The sequence below is a fragment of the Eupeodes corollae genome, chromosome 1 (assembly GCF_945859685.1).
Source record: "Eupeodes corollae chromosome 1, idEupCoro1.1, whole genome shotgun sequence".
In the NCBI taxonomy this organism is placed as follows: Eukaryota; Metazoa; Arthropoda; class Insecta; order Diptera; family Syrphidae; genus Eupeodes; species Eupeodes corollae.
The window spans coordinates 107698746-107720958 of NC_079147.1; the positions used below are offsets into that span (position 1 = coordinate 107698746).

Genomic DNA, 22213 nt, shown 5'->3' on the forward strand with positions numbered 1-22213 from the left:
GTGCTGCTCTCAGATGCCCTTCGTAGGTTTTCTTGCTGACCATCTGATTTCACCAGCCGCAATAGATCATTGCCTTTTTGGATCCAATCAATTTGAGAAATACATCTCTCATCCCAATGTAGTCCAAAACAATATCCAAGATTGTTCAATTTTGTAATTTTGTTAGCTTATGCTGTAATCTTGTTGCACTGTATTCGAATATTCTTTTTGATATATATCTGACGTGAAGATCGAAGGTATAGTAATGTTCGTCCTCCGTTCCAGTTTCCATTGCCAAAAAGTAGTTTGGAGTAAATGTAGGCAATTTTAAAATTCATTTCAATAAATAGCGTTAAATTAATTAGCGTTGAAGCCCAAGATCTGAGATCTGTAGATTTGAATAGCTCTATAAACCGCCTGAAATAGTTTCCATTATGTTTTTAAGTTGTTTATGCTGTTATTGGCTGCAGTGTTTCTCTTTTCTAAGTGCTTTGAAAACGACATCTTTGGGGAAAGTAAAACTCCTAAGTATAAGTGTAGTTATAGAAAATTCGAATTCTTGCTGCATTTAATGTCCAATTTTTTTTTGACTAGATAACCTTTACCATACAAATTAAGAACATTGCTGAAAGTTAAGGAAATTCCGTTATATTAACTTTAGCAAATTGTTACGAAATAGTGAAATGTAAACATCGTTTAAAATTAGCTACAGCTTTTTAGCTTACTAATTTGTTAAAAACGTCCTTTACATTGTACTATCATAAATTGTGTACAATTTTGTACTACAAAATTAATTAACATACTAACTTTTAAATTATTTTATTAAAAAGTGCAATAATTGCAAACATTAAAACAAATTTTAATCGAAAAAGGTCTTTTTTCCATATAAAAATGGTAAAGTTTATTCAAAAAGACAACTCTGAAGTTCAAGCTTTTAAAATTATGTAAAATATTTAAGGCTTTTTCCACGGATTTAATTAAATTAACTAAGCATGCATTTTGTAGTAATCTTTAGTATTTTAAGTATCTAAACATTTCGTTCAATGATTAATTGTTCTAAGAAAACTATTTAATTGAATGGTAAAAAATTAATAAATTTATTGCATTTTTAATTGACATCTAACGTTGGAAAAATTTCCTATACGTGCGATAAAATCTTTAAAGTGAAGTGCGTCATAGTTGTCACAAGAAAAATTTATAAAATCAAACAATGACAAACCTATAAATGCAAATTTTTAATGCACTTTGCAGTTAGAACATTGACGTACTCGTATATGTATTTTATTTACAAACAATTAAACTTAAAAGACCCCCATAGCAAAAATACAAGATGGTTTTTTGTGTGCTTTATGGTTAATTGTGCTTAAGCATGCTTCTGTCATATCGAGGTTAATATCAACGCTCTGCAATGACCTTGACCTCGATGTTAAGTAAAAGGTGCGTCGTTGTCGTGTCGTGTCGTTCCGTGGCGCACTTTTCCAGTGTTTTCTTTTAAAAGTATATAAGTAGCTAAAGGCAGCAGTGATGGCGTAAAAACATTACCTACTTCATGGGTGAACTGCTGCTGCTGTTGCTGATGCTGATAGCTATGCAGTAATCTTAAATTTTGTATACGATATTTAACAATGTCAAAATTGTTTGCAAAAATTAACTATGCTTATGAATACATACTTATGTACGCTTAAAAGATTTAAATAAACTTTCAAATTGAAAGATTCATAGGTGAATTTAAAGTGAGCATGAATATAATATTTTTCTTTTTAAAATTGCATGACTCGATCGTGTGTACAATGTCAATGTACATAAATCAATTAAGTTGATCAAGGGTATTTTTTAAGGTGTGAAAGATTGATTTGTTTTTTTTTCTTTACATGGATTATGATAAAGACATATTTAGGAAGAAAGTTTAGTAAAGGCATGAGTTCAAAAGCGACAAAGTGGAATTGAATTAAAGACAAAAAAGAGTCTGTGAGGCGACCCACACTGATAACTTCCTATCCCTTCTGTCTTGTTTAAAACTTTTACATAATATTCATAGCAATATTTATTTGTGTGAGAGAAATAATTTGAAAGCATTATCTTTCTTCGTTGTTGAAATTTTTTAATGATTCAAAAAAAATACCAAATATATTTTGCATTTGATAAAATAGTTTGATTTTAAAATCTATATTTGTTAACGAAATATTTAGACGAACACCAATTTGTACCAATTTTCATTAAATTACCGTCTGTCGATTTGTCTTACTTAAAAGTTTGTAGGTTTTCGTGTAGGGTTAAAAAAGTTGTCTGTTTTTAAGAAAATTAAAATTAACAACAACATTTTTCATATAAAGTAATTGTTTAGTTTGAAAATCTAGTTTTTTAAAATGATTTTTAGTCAAAAACAAAGTTTTACCAGTAGTAGTTTTAGTTTTGTTTGTTGTTACGTTGTTAATTTTTGTAAAAAAAACTGTCAATTAGATTTTTCTCCAAATTTTATTGAATGTTGACAACAAGATTTTATAAAAGATAAAAGTAGTTTAAAGCTTATATCTCAAAGTTTTGAAAAGATATTTAGGTCAATTCAATTTTTCTCGAAATTTTTCAGAATATTGAAATATTTCTTATAAGATAAAATAAAATTGAACCATAATCTCTTTTCAAGTTTTTGAAAAGATATTTGAGTCGAAATTCAATTTTTACCAAATTTGAGTAATGTTTTTTTAGGTTTTAATTTTTTTTTTAAAAAAACTGTCAATTCGATTCTTCTCAAAATTTTACCAGATGTTAAAAACGTTATTTTTCGTTGCACAAAATTGTTTTGGAGATAAAATCATTTTGAATTAGTAAAATTTTCGAGGTGACAATTTTTTTTTCTTGTTTTTTTATTTAAAAAAAACTGTTAATTTGATTTTTTTCAAAAAATATATTTTTTTGGTATCACGTTACAATATATTATATGAAATTTAATTTAAGTCTGTAGCATCACCTACCAAAACACTTACGCAATTACCCATTACAATAACTTAATAGAATATCAGTAAAATTTGGGAAAAAATCGAATTACAAGTATTCTTACGAATAACTTAAACATTTCTTAAACTTGGTGAAAATTAGTTTTGGACTCAAATACCTTTTCAAAAAGAGGCTGGGATTCGACCCACACTGATAACTTCCCATTCCTTCTGTCGATATGTCTTGCTTAAAAGTTTGTCTATATGTACTCGTATCAATTTTTACCAAATTTGCGTACTATTTTTTTTTTGAAAAAACGGACAGTTGGATTTTTATAAAAAAATTACTGAATATCGAAAACAATATTTTCTGTGAAATAAAATAAGTTTGAAGCCAATGTTTTTAATTTTTGGAAAACTATTTGAGTCAAAAGTAAATTTTTACCGGGTTAAGTACTGTTTTTTTTAGAGTTTTCTTTTTTGTAAAAAAACTGTCAATTCGATTTCTCTCAAAATTTTATCAGATGTCAAAAACATTATTCTTCGTTGCACAAAATTGTTTTTAGTCGTAAAATTTTGGAGGTGACACATTTTTTTTTCAGTTTTTTTGTTTTATTAAAAAAACCGTTAAATGGATTTTTTTTAAATGTACTTCTTTGATATCACGTTACAATTTATTATATATAATTTAATTCAAGTCTCTAGCGTTTTTGATTCATAAGATATTTAGGATTAACCAAAATGTTCACCTTTTTTTAAACTGCTATGGTAAAAAAAACACCCACACAATTTTCTTGAGAGCCCTTTCTGCTTCTTACCGCCTTATTATCTGTATAACAAACTTTATTTGAAAACGATATCTCTTCTGGTTCTTGAGCTATGGACGACGAAAAAAAACGTCGCGAACGTACGGACGTACAAACGTACGTACACACGCACGCACAGACGTCTTTCTAAAAATCTTTTATTTGGACTCTAGGGAACTTGAAACGTCGAGAAATATCAAAATTTTTAATTTGACAAATCGGACCCATTACAATAACTTCCTATAGAAAGTTAAAAATTAAAAATATTCACTCTTCGTCTTATTAAAAATATTATTTTCGACATTAAGTACTTTTTTTTATAAAAATCCAATAGTCAGTTTTTCATACAAAATTTAATCTACAAAAAATAATAACGCAAAATTGTTAAATTGATTCTCGATATCTCGTAAATAAATGAAAGTTTAGACTTCAAAATGATTACATTTTATACTTTATTTTCTATATTTGTTCATATAAGAAATAAAACCTTTCAAAAATGCTACTAAAATGGGTAAATATTGCTTTCCGACTAAAAATCTAGTTAACAAAAATAGATTTTGAAATTAAACTATTTCATTACATGCAAAATATTGTTGGTAATTTTAAGTAAATTTTTTGAAACAATTTCACCGACAATAAACAATTTAACCGACAACAAACAAACCCCCAAAAACAACTGATAACAAATGGTTTCGACTTAATATTAAAGGAAGACATTGACTTCAAATTTATCAGTATAAGAGCTTGCGTAGAAAAAAATTTTCAAAATCAGTTTATTAGTCTTGAGAGAACTTAAATACAAAATAATGCCCTTCAAATCAATGGCTTGGGATGTAGAAACGAAGACAGACAAGGAGACAGACGGACTGGCGGAAGGGATTGGGGAACCCACTTTTTTCGACTTTCCTACTATCGTTATGTCATGTTCGATTAAAATCTCGAGCTAAAAATGATTTACCAATGCAAAGCTTGGCATTTAATTCACATATGTCGTAATTAAAATGGATTTCATACAAAAACTACTTTTTTAATTATTTTATTGTGCTTGGAAGCATCTTTTACGTGTTGCATTAAAAAGGCTCTATTGTAGTACATATTTAATATCTTTGAAAACCATTTATAAAACTGTACTGCACTTTTTTAATCAATATGACGTAAGGTTTTTGAAATATTTCTTGTTAAAATCCAAAATCCCTTTCATAAAATATTCGAAAAATCTCCAATAATTTTTAGATTTCAACTATCTTACAAACATGATAAAATATTTGTGCTGAAATGTTTTTAACAGAAAAAGTCAAAACGGACTAAAAGTAGTTTTTGTCGGTTTTTTGAAATATGTATATACAAAAATTTAAAAACAATGCTGAAAACGAGTATCCAAATTTTGAACAATAAATGCATTAAATTCCAGGTTTGGTCAAACCTGTATACATAGATTCAAATAAAGACTGAGAACAAATGAGATTTTCCAGAAACTAAGAAAGATATTGAAATGTATAAAAATTATACCTAGAAGACAAAGATTTGTACTCTGCAAAACCATCATACAATTTTACAATTTATTAGCAATGAATTTGAGTTTAAAATGTTAAACAATATAGTTAATGTTTAAATCCATTTTTAGAAGGTTTCTAGGCTTAAAAGGTGATTTAGCTTATTTTAAACGTTTTTAACATCTTACTATCTCTTAACAATTAGCTAAAGTTTAGAATCACGGAATGACTACTTTAACTTTTAGCCATTTGATAAATCCAAATGATATCTGTACAGTTATTTTTATAAGGGCAGTGAATGAAATTATCCAGACAACAGTTGGGAATTCCAATTAATAGGTCCGTTCAAGCATATTTGCTTTGTTTATGTTCACGAACTGTCACTTTTTAGACATGTTCAAATGCTCGTTAGATCGTTTAGTAGTTAGCAAAAAGAAAAGAATGAGCATCAATGATAATTTACAGAAACTAAGTAAGATACTGAAATGATTTAAACATTATTTAGAAAAGAAAGATTAATATTTTTCAAAACCATCATACAATTTATTGCTAAAGAATGTGTTGAGTTTTTACTTAACCTTAAAAGTCAGCATTTTAAATGGGACATATTTTAAGAACCAGATGTCATAGAAGAACTTGTAGGAGCGATTTAAATTCAGGAAGTATTGTTTTGTTTGTGATCCAGACAACTTTCTTGTATTTTAAGTCGCCCTATAAAGTACTGTTTCAGTTAATTTATTTAGGCGCCAGTTATAGCTATCATTAGTTTTCATCATTGAAAACAGACATTGAATTTTTTTGACAGGTCGTTTATATGTAGGTATCAATAAAAATGTCTGTCATTGAAAATTTTGTCCTGATGTCCGAAAAATGTTTACTTACAGAAATCTGTTATTGGGCAGGTTCAGCTAACATAAAGAACTTCATTCTTTGAACGTAAATTTTGACCAAGGCAACTAGTTACTTTTTCAAGCGTCATAAATTTCAAATTGTGAACTTTACTTCGCAAATCTCTACTTTAAGTTCATAGTACAAAAAGTGCCAATCAAATTGCTGTCTCAAAAACAAAAACAAAAAAAGTATCAGCTTCCGTCCGGAAAATATAAAAATGCATATTTAGAGAAAAATAAATGTGCAACTAATCTTTTTTTTTCTAAAAAAAAAATTCTTTGTGTGATTTCTGATCGATCGGCATATAATTTTCATTTCTAATCAAAGGGAAACATCGTCAAATGTCAATACAAACATTTTTTTCGGATCGATTTCAATGATAGCTATAACTGGCGCCTTACAAAGAAATAAATCGTAATAAATTCACGCTGTTACAAAATTTAAATGTGACAAAAATTCACTCCAAATCAACTCATTCATCGGAAAGTCAAATCGACATGGTTATGTTTTTTAATTTTGTTTATCAAAAATTAATTATAAAACCTTAAAATATGAAGCCACATCAAACGTTTATTTATTAATTTTCTTGGCATACAAAAGCTGAACTAACGCACTTAAATGAGTTAAGCATGTTTGTTATTAAGATGGCATGTTGATTGTTGACACAATGTGAGTCAAAATACGATCTATTTAATGAGTTTTTGTATCTTAATTGTATTCCGCCTTTTTTATTAATTTATTATTATATTTATTAAAAATAAAAAACTATCGTAAAATTTCTAATTTTGTGTTAAGAAAATGAGAAAACTATCAACATTTTGGAAGTTTTCAATAAATAATGAACGTCATATGATAGGAAATTACTCAACAATCTAAGGTTAAGAATCATGTGCATTTATTTATTAAAACGTTAATAGGTTCGTTCAATTACCAAGAAAAGCATCTATAAAAATAAATAATGAAGTGACCAGTGACAATAATTTGTATCTTTTACACTTTATGTTTATACTTAAAAACGTGACTATTATTCACAAATAAAGATTAATGAGTGTCATATTAACAAGAAATTTAAAGACACATTCATTGTAATTGTTACGATCAAATTAATGAAAATGACTGTAATTAACTTTTTTGGAGTTTTTAATATTATATTTATATTACATTTATGACAAATGCTACGTTCATATATGTTAATAGTGTAGAGAATTATTTCTAAAATTTCGGGTTAAATTTATGTTAAGTTATTTAAACAACTAAAATGCGTGCAGTGTTTAGTTATCTAATGAATAAAACATAAATTGACCTTGAAAACATCATTGACCCTTAAATTGTTGTTAAAACTATGAAAAACCTTTTACTTACAGGTATTTTATAAATTGAGGCCTATGTATGACCCTTAAGGTTTAAAGACCCAAAGCTATTTGGCTTAAAATTTGTGTAATTTGAAAGATCACAAACTTAGGGCTGTTTGATCTTACGTGACTTTCTATGTGTAATCAGAGTTGCCATAGGCTTTTACCTAGTTTTAAGGAGGTTTGGAAATGTTTGGTTTGCCAATGTATGAAGCCAATTCCTTGAGAAAGTTCTAATATCAATTGAAAATATATTCTATTTACTCTCGGTTTGTCTTTGAAATTTGGTTTTAAAAATATTTAGAACTGTTTTCAAGAATTCAGCTTGTTCAAAATTTTATATGATACTGGGAAGGTTCAGACGATATGAGGAGCCTGAAGGTAAGACAATTTTCTATTTGAACTTTTCTTTTTTTCTTATAGACTCGAAATTACCAACAAATTACAATCAGGAGGAACTTTTTGGAAAAAAAACTGTTCTGGTAATAACTACATATTTTACATGGACGAGCATGCTCGACAGAAAGGCTCGATGGCAAAAATAATTGTGCGCACAACGTTACGTTTACATTGATAGATAGATAGATAAATTCTTTATTTTTTCAATTCTCTTATAAGTACAATATTTTATAATAAAAGATATACAAAGCATGGCTTTATAAGCCGTCTGCTGAAAAAAAATACAATATTTGAGTAAAAAGAGAGAATATTTTACAAAATAAGTTTCATAGTTAAAAAAAAAATGTAAATATAAATATTAAAGAAAATATTTTTTTTTCAAATTATTATTTTCTTAATGTGACTTTTAGTTTAGTCAAAAACAAAGAAAAAAAAGGAAACATTGAACCATATGGAATATATATATTGTAGTATAAAAAAGCTATAACAGGTATTTATATGTTTAATAAAAAGTGTGACTTTTAGTTTAGTCAAAACAAAAAAATTAACGAAAAAAAGAAAAATATTGGTAATGGGCTTTTAGTTTAGCTAAAACAGATAATAGTTTGTAAGTGAGAAAAAAAGCAAAAAATAGGAAAAGAACTGCATATTTCTCAAGTTTTTTTTTTAATTTAATTTTTCAATTTTAAGGGCTTTTAATTCGGTTGAAAACGAAAAAAAAGGAGAAGATACAATCACTTTAACATCTTGTTACAACTCAAAACAAACTCAAACACTCGTTTTGATATTTTCGTGCATGTGAGATATAGCGTATAAAAGGCTTCCAGCCACGATCTCCGTTTAGTACACCGACACATTCCTCTTGGGAAAGAAAACTAGAATAAAAGTAGAGCCTTCGGATTTCCTGTAATATTGGACAAAGTGCTAAAAAATGCAAACCATCTTCGTTTTGACCAAGGTTGCAAAGAGAGCACACATGGTTTAAGTCTGTTCTATGTGGTCTATAATTCAAATCGAGCATTTCCGTTCTTATCTTGAAGATCAAGCTCATTTCAGAAACTGTAAACTCTTCTCTAAAGTAGTTTCTTTCACCAAGTTTCAGATTAAGTTGTCTGTATCTATTCCTGGATGTCTATAACAGAGATACATTCATATAGTACATTTTTTATTGCTTCCACATTGTCCACTGGCAAAGATATTGAAAGGCTATGTGCTACAGCAAGATAAACTAAAACACAACTAAAATAAATTTTAAGGAGTCTTTTTTGCAAGTTTTGGTCAGATCGCTTCATAACTTTGATCATAAAATCTGCGTTAGCCTTTAAGTTTTTCAAGAAAATTTGAGGTAAGCCTGACTCTAGGTGGATAGCATAATTAGGAGTGTTAATAGGTAACCTAAAAATTCGCTTGAAAGAATACCTCTGTATATTTTCCATTTCCTCCAACTTTTCGAAACCATATACTTCATTAACATAGCAAAAACAAGTATTCATGTTGGCATTGAAGACTTTAAATTTTGAGATTGGATCTACGAGTTTATTTGCGAAGAACTGGGACCACATTGTATTTATTGCAATTTTTGCAGCGGTTGTTTTTTCTTTTATAAAGGTTTGAATGTTAAGATTATATATCATTGTATACCCAAGATACTTAAATTCATTTTCGACCTCAATTATCTCACCATCTAAAGTCCAATCCCGCCCATAGCCAATTGATCTATTTCGAGATCTGAAAACCATTATTTTGGATTTGGTGGTATTTATTCTGAGATCCCATAGATCACTGAACTGTTTTAGCTTGTTTATCTGGAGCTGTAGAGTAAGCGGACTGTCTGATAAAATCACTAGATCGTCAGCATAAAACAAGACTTTAAGTGCAATATCCCCCAGGTATACTGTTTTCAACATCGTTCATATACAGTGCAAACATAATAGGGCTTAGAACACATCATTGAGGGACACCTGCTTCACAACTAAATTCTCTAGATACTTTTCCACCATTCTGAACAGATGCCATCATGTTTTCTAGAATTTTTTCGTAGACTCTGATAAATTTAGTAGATAGGCCAATTGCTGAGAGCTTATAGAGTAAGGACCTCCTTTTAATAGTGTCAAAAGCCGCTTTTAAATCAACGAAAAAGGCATATACCTAAGTTCTTTTTTTATCAATAAAACGCCTAGCAGTAGTGCTGAGTACAAAAATTTGATCAATAACTGAAAGGTTGGCTCGAAAACCAGCTTGAAAGCAACTAATCATGTTATTATCTTCTACCCAGGTCGTAAGTCTAGTATAGAGTATTTGTGTAAACACTTTTCTCTGGCAAATCACGGTTACCTTTTTTAAAAATGGCTGTAATTCGAGACAGACGAACATTTTCAGGCACTATCTCTTCAATGAATATACTATTGAAAAGTTCTAACAGATATTCCAAAAACTCAGAAGTAGCATGTTTATAAAACTCAACTGGGATCCCATCAGATCCAGGTGCTTTGTTATTTTTCATTTTTTTTAAAGCAGCGACTAGTTCAACCATTGTAAGATTGGAATCCAGTTCAGGAATAATGACATTAGTTTACATTGATACTGATGTTGTCGAGCCTTAGTATTTTAAAATGTTCAAATCAAACAGACGCAGGATGGCGAAAATGATTTTGGCTAATTTAAATATGAATGAGATTCTTAAAGGGGAAGAGAAAAAATAAAGGAACAAAAGAAAAAACCTCTATGGGTAAAAAAGTGGAGTAAGGACAGAAAAAATACTACATTTTTGTATTTTGTTAATTCCCGGTATATTTTTTGACCGTCTCTAAACTGGCATTAAGGTGCATTTTCTTATATTTTCCAGCAACAATTCCTATCCTTTTAGATTTAAATGAAATATTGCTTCTCTTTTTCATAGTATACATTAAACTTAACTCCACTTTGTCCCAGGAAAGAGTATAATACTTGCTCTTTATTTATTTTTGGAGTGAAGGATTTTTCAACTCACGAAATTACTTTTGGAAAATACCATAACTAGTCCAAATGCAAAAAAGATGAGTTTCATTCACATTCACTGAAAGTTGTTTTTACCAGTGTCATGGTCAGTAAAACTCACTAGTAAAATTAATTTCCAGTGGAGAAAATCATCCTGTGCCGAAGTTTAAGAGTATAAGTTTAACTTCCCCTGTATGTAAAGATGTTTAATATGATCTGATTTTTGTAATTGGGACAGTAGGAAGTGTTCCGAAAAAGAAAGACTACGAATTATGATGTAAGGGTACGTTTTCATTAAACATTTAACGGTTTTCATGCTTAGGCTTTCCTTAAAGAAAAAGGTCATAAAACAATGAACAAATAATGAGCGATTTCTGAAATAATGAACATTCTTATGTTTTCCGTCACACAATAATTCATAATGAACATTTTCTTCAAATAATGAACTTTATAATAATGAACGGATGGTCACCGTATATATACTATGATGTAAATAAATGATTATTAATCTGTGGTCACGCCTTGTTCCTGAAACTTAAATGTCACACATGTGCAAATTGGGATCCCCTACTTTTGGCATTATATAACTCCTATTCATTTTAATTTATTTTTATTAAGAACCATTGTTTTTTATTTGAAATTTTCTCAAAAATCCAATGTTGCAAGGAAGGATGTTCTAAAAATTCATTATCTTATAAAAAAAATGCGATTTATAATTTTTTTTTGAAAAATCGTGTTTTACGAATATAAGCATCAAAATACATATATACATATATATGGCTTTGAGATTTGGTATATTCAATGTTTAATATTTGTAGAAATAAATCAGAAAAATGTTTCTTTGATAAGAGCAATTTTATTTCTTTTCCCGAGTGCTTGAAATATGCATATTTTTAAAAAGTAAAAACCAGGCTTATTTAAAATCAAATGTGTTTATCCTAAATCTTTTAAAAGTGATGTCTAGTCAATCTCTCGTTTAGAGCATTTGAAATACACAAAATAAAGGCATTAATGCCAGCTTGGTCGATCATGTTTGTAAAAAAATTAAAAGGCCAGCGTCTTGTACCATGACATGAAACATGTCAGTTCCACTTTTATTTTTATTATAATCCAAAACAATACATGTCTTATTTTTTATTAGATTTTTTTCCGCTTTATGGTGTACAGAAGACAAAAGCAAAACTACTTCATTTTTTTTTTTGGAGTGTACGACAGTAGCATCAAATCACAAGTAAAAACAAATCGCTAAGAAATGAAGGAACTATACGACACTAAAGGCACACGGGTGCAAATTTGCCCTATGTGCACTTTTGCAACCTTAGGTGCCAGTTATAGCTATCATGGGTTTTCCTCATTGAAAGCAAACATTGGAACTTTTTTGGCAGGTCGTTTATAGCTCTTATTAAAAATGTCTGTCATTGAAAGAAATTTCCTGATTGAAAGCCACCGACAGATTTTTACTGACAGAAATCTGTCATTGGAATTGTGTGAAATTGGAAGACAAATCAGTGGAACGATTCGTTTCACAAATCAGTGGAACGATTCGTTTCACAAATCAGTGAAACGATTCGTTTCACTTTTCAACATAAAAGTATTAGCTGTTCAGGAAAATGAATTTCCGTCCGGAAAATAGAAAAACACATTTTTAGAGAAAAATAAATGCGAAATTACACTTTTTTTCTCAAAAAAATTCTTTGTGTGATTTCCGATCGATTGGTATATAATTTTTATTTCTAATCAAAGGAAGACACTGTCAAATATCGATTAAAAATTTTTTCCGGATCGATTTCACTGATAGTTATAACAGGCGGCTTACGTTTGGCTCTTCAAGCGACTCACGCGGCACTATTTACCCGTTGGTAGCCCTATAGTAGGACATAATTACCATGAACATTAGATGGTGCTAAAGCACTTGTGCTAAGAGTGCGGGAACTTTCAATTTTTTGGCCTGCCCGATTTGCACCCGTGTGACCACAGAGTGTTATAAATGAAAAAATAAAAAAAAATATAAAATTTATCTCCCAAATAATTGTATTCATCGAAAAATATCGTTTTTTGGCGTTTTTCTTTTTTAGTTCAGAGCAGAGCTCGAGCTGCCAAACAAATAATTTTGTTTCTTTTTGAGCTCGAACCGTCCAAAGCTTCAAATACGTGTTTCTTCTTTAGAACACGTTCAGCGCGCGCTCAGAGTAAAATAACAGAGTATACGGAGTAAAATGCTAAACACAAACAATTTAATAACAAACAAAAAAAAATCATCGTCAAAACAATAAAAATGGCGGAAGAGGATGGTCGCTCTATTTCAGAAGGAAAGATAATTTAGAAAAAACTAATTGCATATAGCATTTTTATGAATCAAATTTATTTCAGGCGTCAAATGGACTAACGCTATGGTTAGGTTATAGTGGCTGTCCAAGATGGAAACGGACACCCTTAGGCCAGTTTAATGGCCCATTGTGATACCACATGAATCTTGAGGCTTCCTCAATGGAACCAGCTTGAGTCCCTTACGAAACGTGAGAGGCTGATTATACCGATATGATTAGATCGTTTAGATCGTTAAAGAAGAATTCTCCTAGGTAATTCTTGCGTTTCGAGCTAGATCAGGGCATGAGCAGAGAAGATGAAGAACCGTTTCTTCCTCGTCCATACAGCTTCTGCAAAAGTCATTTGAGAATACGCCTAGTCTCGTGGCGTGCTTTCCTAGTTGTCCGGTTATGACACCTATTATCGAGCTTATATGCGATCTGCTTAGAGAGGGTAAGCACCTTGAACGTTTTAAATCCAGTGTTGGCCAGATATTTTTTGTGGCTTGAAACGTGGTGATGTTGTTCCACCTGGTGCCTGCCCTCCTCACAGCGTCTTGCATTAGCAGCAGTTTACAAGTAGCGATTGGTATGCCAGTACTTGCCAAACGTGGTAGGATGGGCTGTACTGTACCGTTCCTGGCGAGTTCATCTGCCTTACAGTTACCTGGAATGTCTCTATGGCCCGGCACCCAACAAAGGTGAATATTAAACTGTTGCTACATCTCCATTAGAGATGATCGACAGTTATGGATTGTTATAGAAATTGTAGAGACAGAGTCCAGAGATTTGATAGCGGCCTGGCTATCAGAGAAAATACGGATATCAGATGTTGATATCACGTTTTCTTTGAGCCAAGACAAGACTTCTTTTATCGCCAAAAGTTCCGCCTGGAACACGCTACAATGATTGGGAAGGCGGAATGAGAGACTTAATTTCAGTCGTTCAGAATACACACCTCCACCAACCTCTTCTTTTGTTTTTGACCCATCTGTGTAAAAATGGATTGACTCATCCTCCAAGAATGTCCTATCCTCCGAAAAAGATCTGGTAGATATAGAAATCTGGAAGTTTCTGTCGAATTGCAGTTGGGGGATGGTGTAGTCTGTGTGCTTTGGAATTGATTCTACGGAGTGGCCAATGTTGTTAGTCCACTGCCACTAAGCTTTTAGGCGAATAGCAGAGTTTGCAGCTATTTGTTTGCTAAATATGTCAAGAGGTGAAAGGTAGAGCAAGGTGTCCAGTGCCGCAGACGGGGTCGTGCGGAGCGTTCCGCTTATACATAGGAAAGCTGAACGTTGGACTTTATTTAGCTTATCCCTGTTTATACCTTTCTCTAAAGCAGTCCACCATACTGCCACACCGTACGTTAAAATCGGTCTAATTACCCATGTGTATAGCCAATGCGTGATTCTGGGTTGTAAACCCCATTTATTACCAATAGCTTTTTTGAAAGAAAAGAGAGCTACAGTAGCTTTTTTGACTCTTTCCTGTACGTTACGTTTCCAATTTAGTTTTTTGTGTAAGACAATACCCAGGTATTTAGCCTCGTATGAGAATTTTAATTGGATTCCTTTAATACAGGGAGGGTTGACAAATAGAATTTTGTATCTCCTCGAAAATACAACCAGATCGGTTTTGTGTAGTTTAACACCCAGTCCACACCGATCAGCCCAAAGTATTAGTCTGTCCAAGGCATTTTGTAAGAGTTCTTTTAGGATATTAAGATGCTTTCCTGAAACTGCTATAGCAACGTCGTCCACATAGGCTATCACTGTAAAACCCTCCGCATCCAGACTAGTTAGGATTTCATTCACCACTAGGTTCCAGAGGAGAGGGGATAGAATACCACCTTGCGGTGTCCCTATACTATCGAATCGTCTGCTAAAAGAGTTGCCCAGTTTTGAGTTAATTATTCTGCTAGTAAACATTAAATGAATTAACTCCCGAAGCGAACTCTCTACATTTAGAGATGTCAGTGCAGATGTGATTGCAGATGTGTCCACGTTGTTAAAGGCACCTTTGTGTCAAGGAAAGCAACCATAGTGAACTCTTTCTGATGGAGGGAATATTCGATGGTGCGTACCAAAGTGTGTAACGCTGTTTCCACCGATTTACTTTTACAGTAGGCATGTTGAGACGAAGATAGAAGTCTTGTATCGTGCTCTTAAATGGATATCAATCAATCTTTCCAACGCTATGACTGTTTTTTGTTTTTTTTTATTATTAATTTGATTACTGAAAACCAAACAGACGACATTTTAAATCATGACAGTTTAGTGCTCAAGTTGTTTCCTAATTAAATCAGAGAGCTCTGGACATACTCAACTCAGAACTCTACTCTACTCTTCTCTGTTCGCTCAGACTCTGCTCACTGCTCAGCTCTGAACTAAAAAAATTTACTAAAACTTGGTACAAATTAATTTTCTACTCAAATATCTTTTAGAAAATATTGTTTTTGTAGTAAAATTTGTATAAAAATACAACAGTCAGGTTTTTCATAAAAATTAAATCGCAAAATTGTTAAAAATTGGTTTTCGACTAACAAAACAGAAATGGACTTTGAAATCAAACTATTTCAACATATGCAAAATATTATTTTTAAAGAAAGTTAAGGTAATCTTTTAGAAAAATTCGACTGACACCTTTTTTCAACACAAAAACAACAGAAAACTAATACAAAATGGTTTTCGACTCAAGTCTTAGGGTAACAAAGATATTGACTTAAAATTGTTTATCCCACTCGAAATATTGCTATGAATATTTTGTTAAAATTTTAAGCAAAACAAATAGACAAAGAATAGTAAGTTATCTGTGTGGGTCGGATCCAGCTTTTTTTTAAATTGGTATTGTATGCGTCTTTAGGTGCTATTATCTATGAAGAATTTTGAGATATGGCCTAAAAAAATAGTTCTCAAACTTACGGGCGTCCACCAAAAAACCTTTTATTTATTTTCTAGGGAAGTTGAAACGCCAAGAAATGACAAAATTTTCATTTCGACAAATCGGACCGATTACAACATCTTCCTATGGGAAGAGAAAAATTGCCAAAGTTTTCAGCTGGGACCTCTTCATCTCAAGCATTTTTGCCTTACACAAAAAGACACAAATTAACACATTACTATCTAAATTATAAACATATGTATGTACATATACATATGTAGATACAAAGTGTTCCTGAAATGTGAAATATGAGCGTATATCAATTTTAATAACATGCGTATCAGCCGATAAGTAATATTTTCGTATGCTATGCATAATGTTATTATTTATTTTTCCAGTTAAATATCATAACCTGTTTGGTAAGACTTGCGTTTTTCCCACTTTGGAAGTAAGTGAAGGACTTTTGTCTATATCGAAAGCCGACGAACTTAAAGTCTTAATAATGTTTACAAGTGTTTTATTAACCATCAGTTGCTGAATGAAAATATAAAAATCATCATCATTTCATGTGGAATACGGTTGTAGTCAAGTCGCTCACATTTTTGTTTTGTTTTTAATCGTCACAGTTTGTGATTTCCTTTATAAATCATGAAGATAAATAATTATAAAAATATATTATGAATGAGTTATGATGCATGGGATTCAGAATACTGAAATTAATACATTATTTATAAAAGAATGTATGGAAAATTATTGGCGAAACAAGGCCGTATTCATTACGGGATGTCCGGGTTTGGGTATAATTAAGTGCAAGTGTGCGTATAAGCCTTCGGTGCCCTCTGCAGGTACCGGTAAGGTATGGTTAAAGTGGCTGTGCGTGATGGAGTAGGACACAATTAGGCCAGTTGGTACCACATGAATCTTGAGGTTTTTTTTAAAGCTTAATGAAACCAGTTTGAGTCTCTTAAGAAATGTGAAAGACTTATTATGCTTATATGATTGGTATCGTTTTAGAAGAACTCTCCTAGGTAATTCTTGCATTTTTGAGCTAAAGCAGGGTATCAGCCTAGAGATAGCAAGCACCTTTAGCGATTTACATCTAGTGTAGGCCAGATGTTATTCCACCTGATGTTTTTATTCCTTCATAGCGTCTTCCATTAGCAATAGTTTACATGCAGCAATCGGTATGCCAGCATTAGCCAAACGTAGTAGAATTGGTCGCCATTCTTAGAATGTCTCTTTGGCCCTGCACCCAGTAAAGGTAAAAATTAAACTATTGTATCATCTCCATTAGAGATGATCGACAATTATGGGCTGTTAAAAAATTTGTAGAGACAGAGTCCAGAGATTTGAAAGTGGTCTGACAAGACTTTTTTCATCGCTAAAAGTTCCACCTGGAACACGCTACAATGATAAGGAAGGTGGAATGAGAGACTTAGTTTCAGTCGTTCAGAGTACACACCACCACCAACCGCTACATTTGTTTTGATCCATTTGTGTAAAAGTGGATTGACTCGTCTTCCAGGAATGCCCTATCCTCCCAGAGAGATCTGGAAGGTATAGAAATCTTTGGGGGATATTGTAGTCAGTGTGTTGTGGAATTGATGCTAAATACTTGCATATAGACAAAGCGCCTGCTGTCGATCGGATCTTAAATTGATTTTTTAAGAACGGCACAATTGAATTTCTAGAAAAGTCTCACATTACCCTCCAAATATAAACTCAGCTCAGGTGAAGCTCCCAAGCCTCTTAGAAACTCAATAATATACCAAAACTACCGCGGAATTGCATTTCTCAACACAGCACTCAAAATTTTCATTGAAATCAAGAGATGTCGTCTCACCATCGTTCGAGAATAACCATCTGCTTAGTGAATTATAAATCAGATTCAGAAAGGATTACTCCACAGTAGAACATATATTCAAATGTTCAAATGTTAGACATGGACACAAGCGTCCACAGGTTTTTTCTCAAAGCCCACCTCTGTTTATCAACTCCTACTCTCACTTCCCCGCAGTGAACATCGGGTGACTGGAGATTGGATTCCAACCCCAGTGGAAAGTTGTTGGGGCAGCAAACGAGAGAGGGGGTGAGGTGTTTCCACTAAGGCACCTCTCCTTATCCAGACGGCAGCGGATGAATTCTCGAGATGGAATCAACGGTGGCGTCTACAGTTCCAGTAAGGTTGAACTACTTAGTGAACACCTTATAGGGCTTCTTCGACATATTCGGAGCTCAGGCTTGTAAGAATGACGATGGAGAATGCACGCTGCTCTTTCAAAGTCGGAAAAGATCTCACCGATGCATTTGATGTCAAAAAAACTTTTAGACAAGGCGATGCACTGTCATGCGATTCTTTAACATCGTTCTGGAAAGAATTGTGCAAAACTCAAACTTCAAAACTAAAGGCAAAATTTTCCAAAAGTCCATCCAACTACTCGGATACGCAGATGATATTGACATAATTGGAAGATCAAAGCGTGATGTCAGTGGAGCGTTTTTGAGCATTGCGACGGAAGCGAAGAAGATGATTTTAGTGGTCAATGAGGGCAAGACCAAGTATATGCCCTCATCAAAAAAGGACATTGAACAACGACTTCTAGGACAAAACGTCACCATGGACAGCTATAACTTCGAGGTATTTAAGGACTTTATCTACCTAGGCACCGCTATAAACACAGTCAACGACACCAGCGCTTAAATCAAACGAAGAATACCTCTTGTAAATCGCTGCTTCTTTGGACTTAGAAGGCAATTGAGAAGTAAAGTAATCTCTGGAGAATCTACAATCACCATCTATGAGATACTCATCATCCCGGTTATCATTTATGCCGCAGAGGCCTAAACCCTGTCAAAGAAAGATGAGAGCGTCTTAGGATGCTTCGAGAGAAAAATTCTTCGGGTTATTTTTGGTCCCGTACGCATAGATGGAGAATGGAGGAGAAGATATAACGACGAACTGTACGGGCTGTACAGCGACACTGACCTAGTTAGCAATATTAAAGTCCAACGGCTAGGTCATGTAGAGTGAACGGACATCAAAGCCCCAGCCCAGAAGGTATTAGAATCCAATCCCGAGGGACGGCGCAGTAGAGGAAGACCGCGACTCAGGTGGGTGAGACCTCAACCAACTTGGCTAAGGACCTAGCTGGCTGGAGACGCAAGTTGGTTGAGGCCCAGGTCCGCCCGGAATGTAGCGCCACCTTAAGTAAGTAAGCAAGAACATATATTTAGTCTGACCAAAATTGTAGAGACATATCATGTAGCCGAAAAAAAAACTCTACACTGTTTTTCATAGACTATCGAACTGCCTGTGATTCCGTAGATCGTTGGGCGCTCATCTTAAAGAACTGCTTAAAGACATGCCGTGTGGCGTAGTGATAAAATTCTTTTGTACGGAGATGCCCTTGTGTTGCTGGCAGAATAACACGAGTAGCATCAGCTAATGATAAATAGGCTACGAGAAAATCATTTGAAATGAAACTTTACAGTGAATCTATACAAATCAAAATGGGTTTTTGGAGAGGACACCATTGAAACAGTAAAAGAATACTAACACTTAGGCTTCACCATTACAAGAAGATTGCGATTGGGACTGTTTGGTACGATGTTTATGGAAACAAATTTCTCTCATTTAGCTCAAAATATCACTGCAGAAGTCTGGGGTCAATTTGAAACCGTAGAAAAACTCCTGAGGTACTTCTTAAAGCGTTAATTTCGTATGCCAAACACACCTTAAGCATTTTAAACAACCTGCTTGAAATGTTAGATTCTAAGCTTAGAAATGATTATGTAAAGAAAGCAAGGAACTCACTCTTTAAAAGATATTTTCAAAAAGTCCACAATATCTATGATTGCCCCTAAAATTCGTAACGACTTGGTGCTGTATTGTTCTTAATGCAACACTACAGAAAGAGAAAACGTGACACATTTTATGGCAAAATGTCTAATCCTGGCGGAGATGCGAAGACTAATTTGGCAACAAAACACTTTGGAGTAAAACGAAATAAAGTCAATCTGAACTGAAGCTAATGGCTAAATTTGAAATAGAAAAAGATATTTTAAACTCAATTTATCTAACAATATATAAATTGTACATTATTTAAGCTAGGCTATCATCTGGCTGAATTAATGCCTGGCCCATCGGACCATTCCCTAATAGATTTAAGTTAAAAATTGTATTCATGTTACAATTTGAAAAGTTGAATAAGTCTCTAATTCTATCTATCTATCTATCTATCTATCTATCTATCTATCTATCTATCTATCTATCTATCTATCTATCTATCTATCTATCTATCTATCTATCTATCTATCTATCTATCTATCTATCTATCTATCTATCTATCTATCTATCTATCTATCTATCTATCTATCTATCTATCTATCTATCTATCTATCTATCTATCTATCTATCTATCTATCTATCTATCTATCTATCTATCTATCTATCTATCTATCTATCTATCTATCTATCTATCTATCTATCTATCTATCTATCTATCTATCTATCTATCTATCTATCTATCTATCTATCTATCTATCTATCTATCTATCTATCTATCTATCTATCTATCTATCTATCTATCTATCTATCTATCTATCTATCTATCTATCTATCTATCTATCTATCTATCTATCTATCTATCTATCTATCTATCTATCTATCTATCTATCTATCTATCTATCTATCTATCTATCTATCTATCTATCTATCTATCTATCTATTTATCTATCTATCTATCTATCTATTTATCTATCTATCTATCTATCTATCTAAATATCTATCTATCTAATTATCCATCTATCTATCCATCTATTTATCCATCTTTCTATCCATCTATCTATCCATCAATCTATCTATCTGTTATATTTTATCTTCTTGTCCCCTATCTTTGAACTAAATTTGTATGCGGACCTGATTTATATTGTGACAGCTAAATGACAGACTCAAAATATTAAATATTTCAAGTCTAACACGCTTATCAAATTAAAAAAGTACCTACAGTAAGTTTTAATCGTTTCTACTATTTAGCTTATATAGTTGAGTCTAAGAATAATAAAAACAACAACAACTACCCGTATTTTTATGTTTGTTCTTTTATAGTTGCTCACTTTTATTTTCAAACATAAACAAACAATATTGATAAGCTTAAAATGCAAACTCTATCTACGTACGTTGTTTTCCTTTCGTTCTTACGACTTCGGAGCTAATGTACAATGGGACATTTTATTTGTAATTGTTAAGAAAAGAAAACTCATCATTTTATTGTTTAAACAAATTTTTCTCAAGATCATAAAAAGAGAATATTGACTATAATTTTAATTTAGTTTACTTTTTAACTTCCCATAGGAAGTTATTGTAATTGGTCCGATTTGTCGAATTGAAAATGTTGGCATTTATCGATGTCTAAAGGTAACTATAAAGGTACCAAAATATTTGTATGCAACAAAATATAACGTTTGTGACATCTGGTAACACTTGGGAAAGATCGTTTGACAGTTTTCTTACACGCAATAAAAACGCATACAAAACATTACTAACATTACTAAAAGTTGTTTTTTATTAATTTTCAACTCAAACATCTTTTCAAAACTTAAAGATATTGACTTTTAACTGATTTTACCTTATAAAAAATATTGTATTTAACATGTCAAATTTTGACAAATAGAATTGTCAGCTTTCTCCAAAAACAATTGATAGTTTTTTTTACAAAAAATCCACATTCACTAATTTTTTTATAAAAATCCAACAGTCAGTTTTTCATAACAATTAACACCTGCACAAAATAGTACGTAAAAGTGGTAAAAATTGATATTTAATTCTCGATTTTTAGTGAATTAATGAAGGTGCTGACTTCAAAATGATTTTATTCTCTGCTGAATTTTCTTAGAAAAAAGCAATTTGTGTTTGTTTACATAGGAAGAAGAAGCTTTCAAGAAACTCTACTACAATTGATTTTCGAATCACTAAACATTTCGTTAACAAATATTGATTTTAAAATAAAACTATTTCATCATATGCAAAATTATGTTAGTTAAAGTTAATTTTTTAGAAAAATTCAACTGACAACTTTTTTAACAAAATACGAAAACGCACAAGAGTACTGTTAAAATTGGTGCATTGATATATCTACGAAATGTAATTTTAAATCAATTCGAATATTTGACTTTTTTCGCATTTTCAAACAAACT

General features: G+C 31.9%; 1 protein-coding gene across 1 annotated transcript in view; it reads right to left on the minus strand.

Annotated features, from left to right (window-relative positions):
• The window catches only part of LOC129953941 (fatty-acid amide hydrolase 2-A), an 81931-nt gene that overhangs the window by 50606 nt on the left and 9112 nt on the right, over window positions 1–22213 (minus strand). The gene's annotated exons all lie outside the window — the stretch shown is intronic.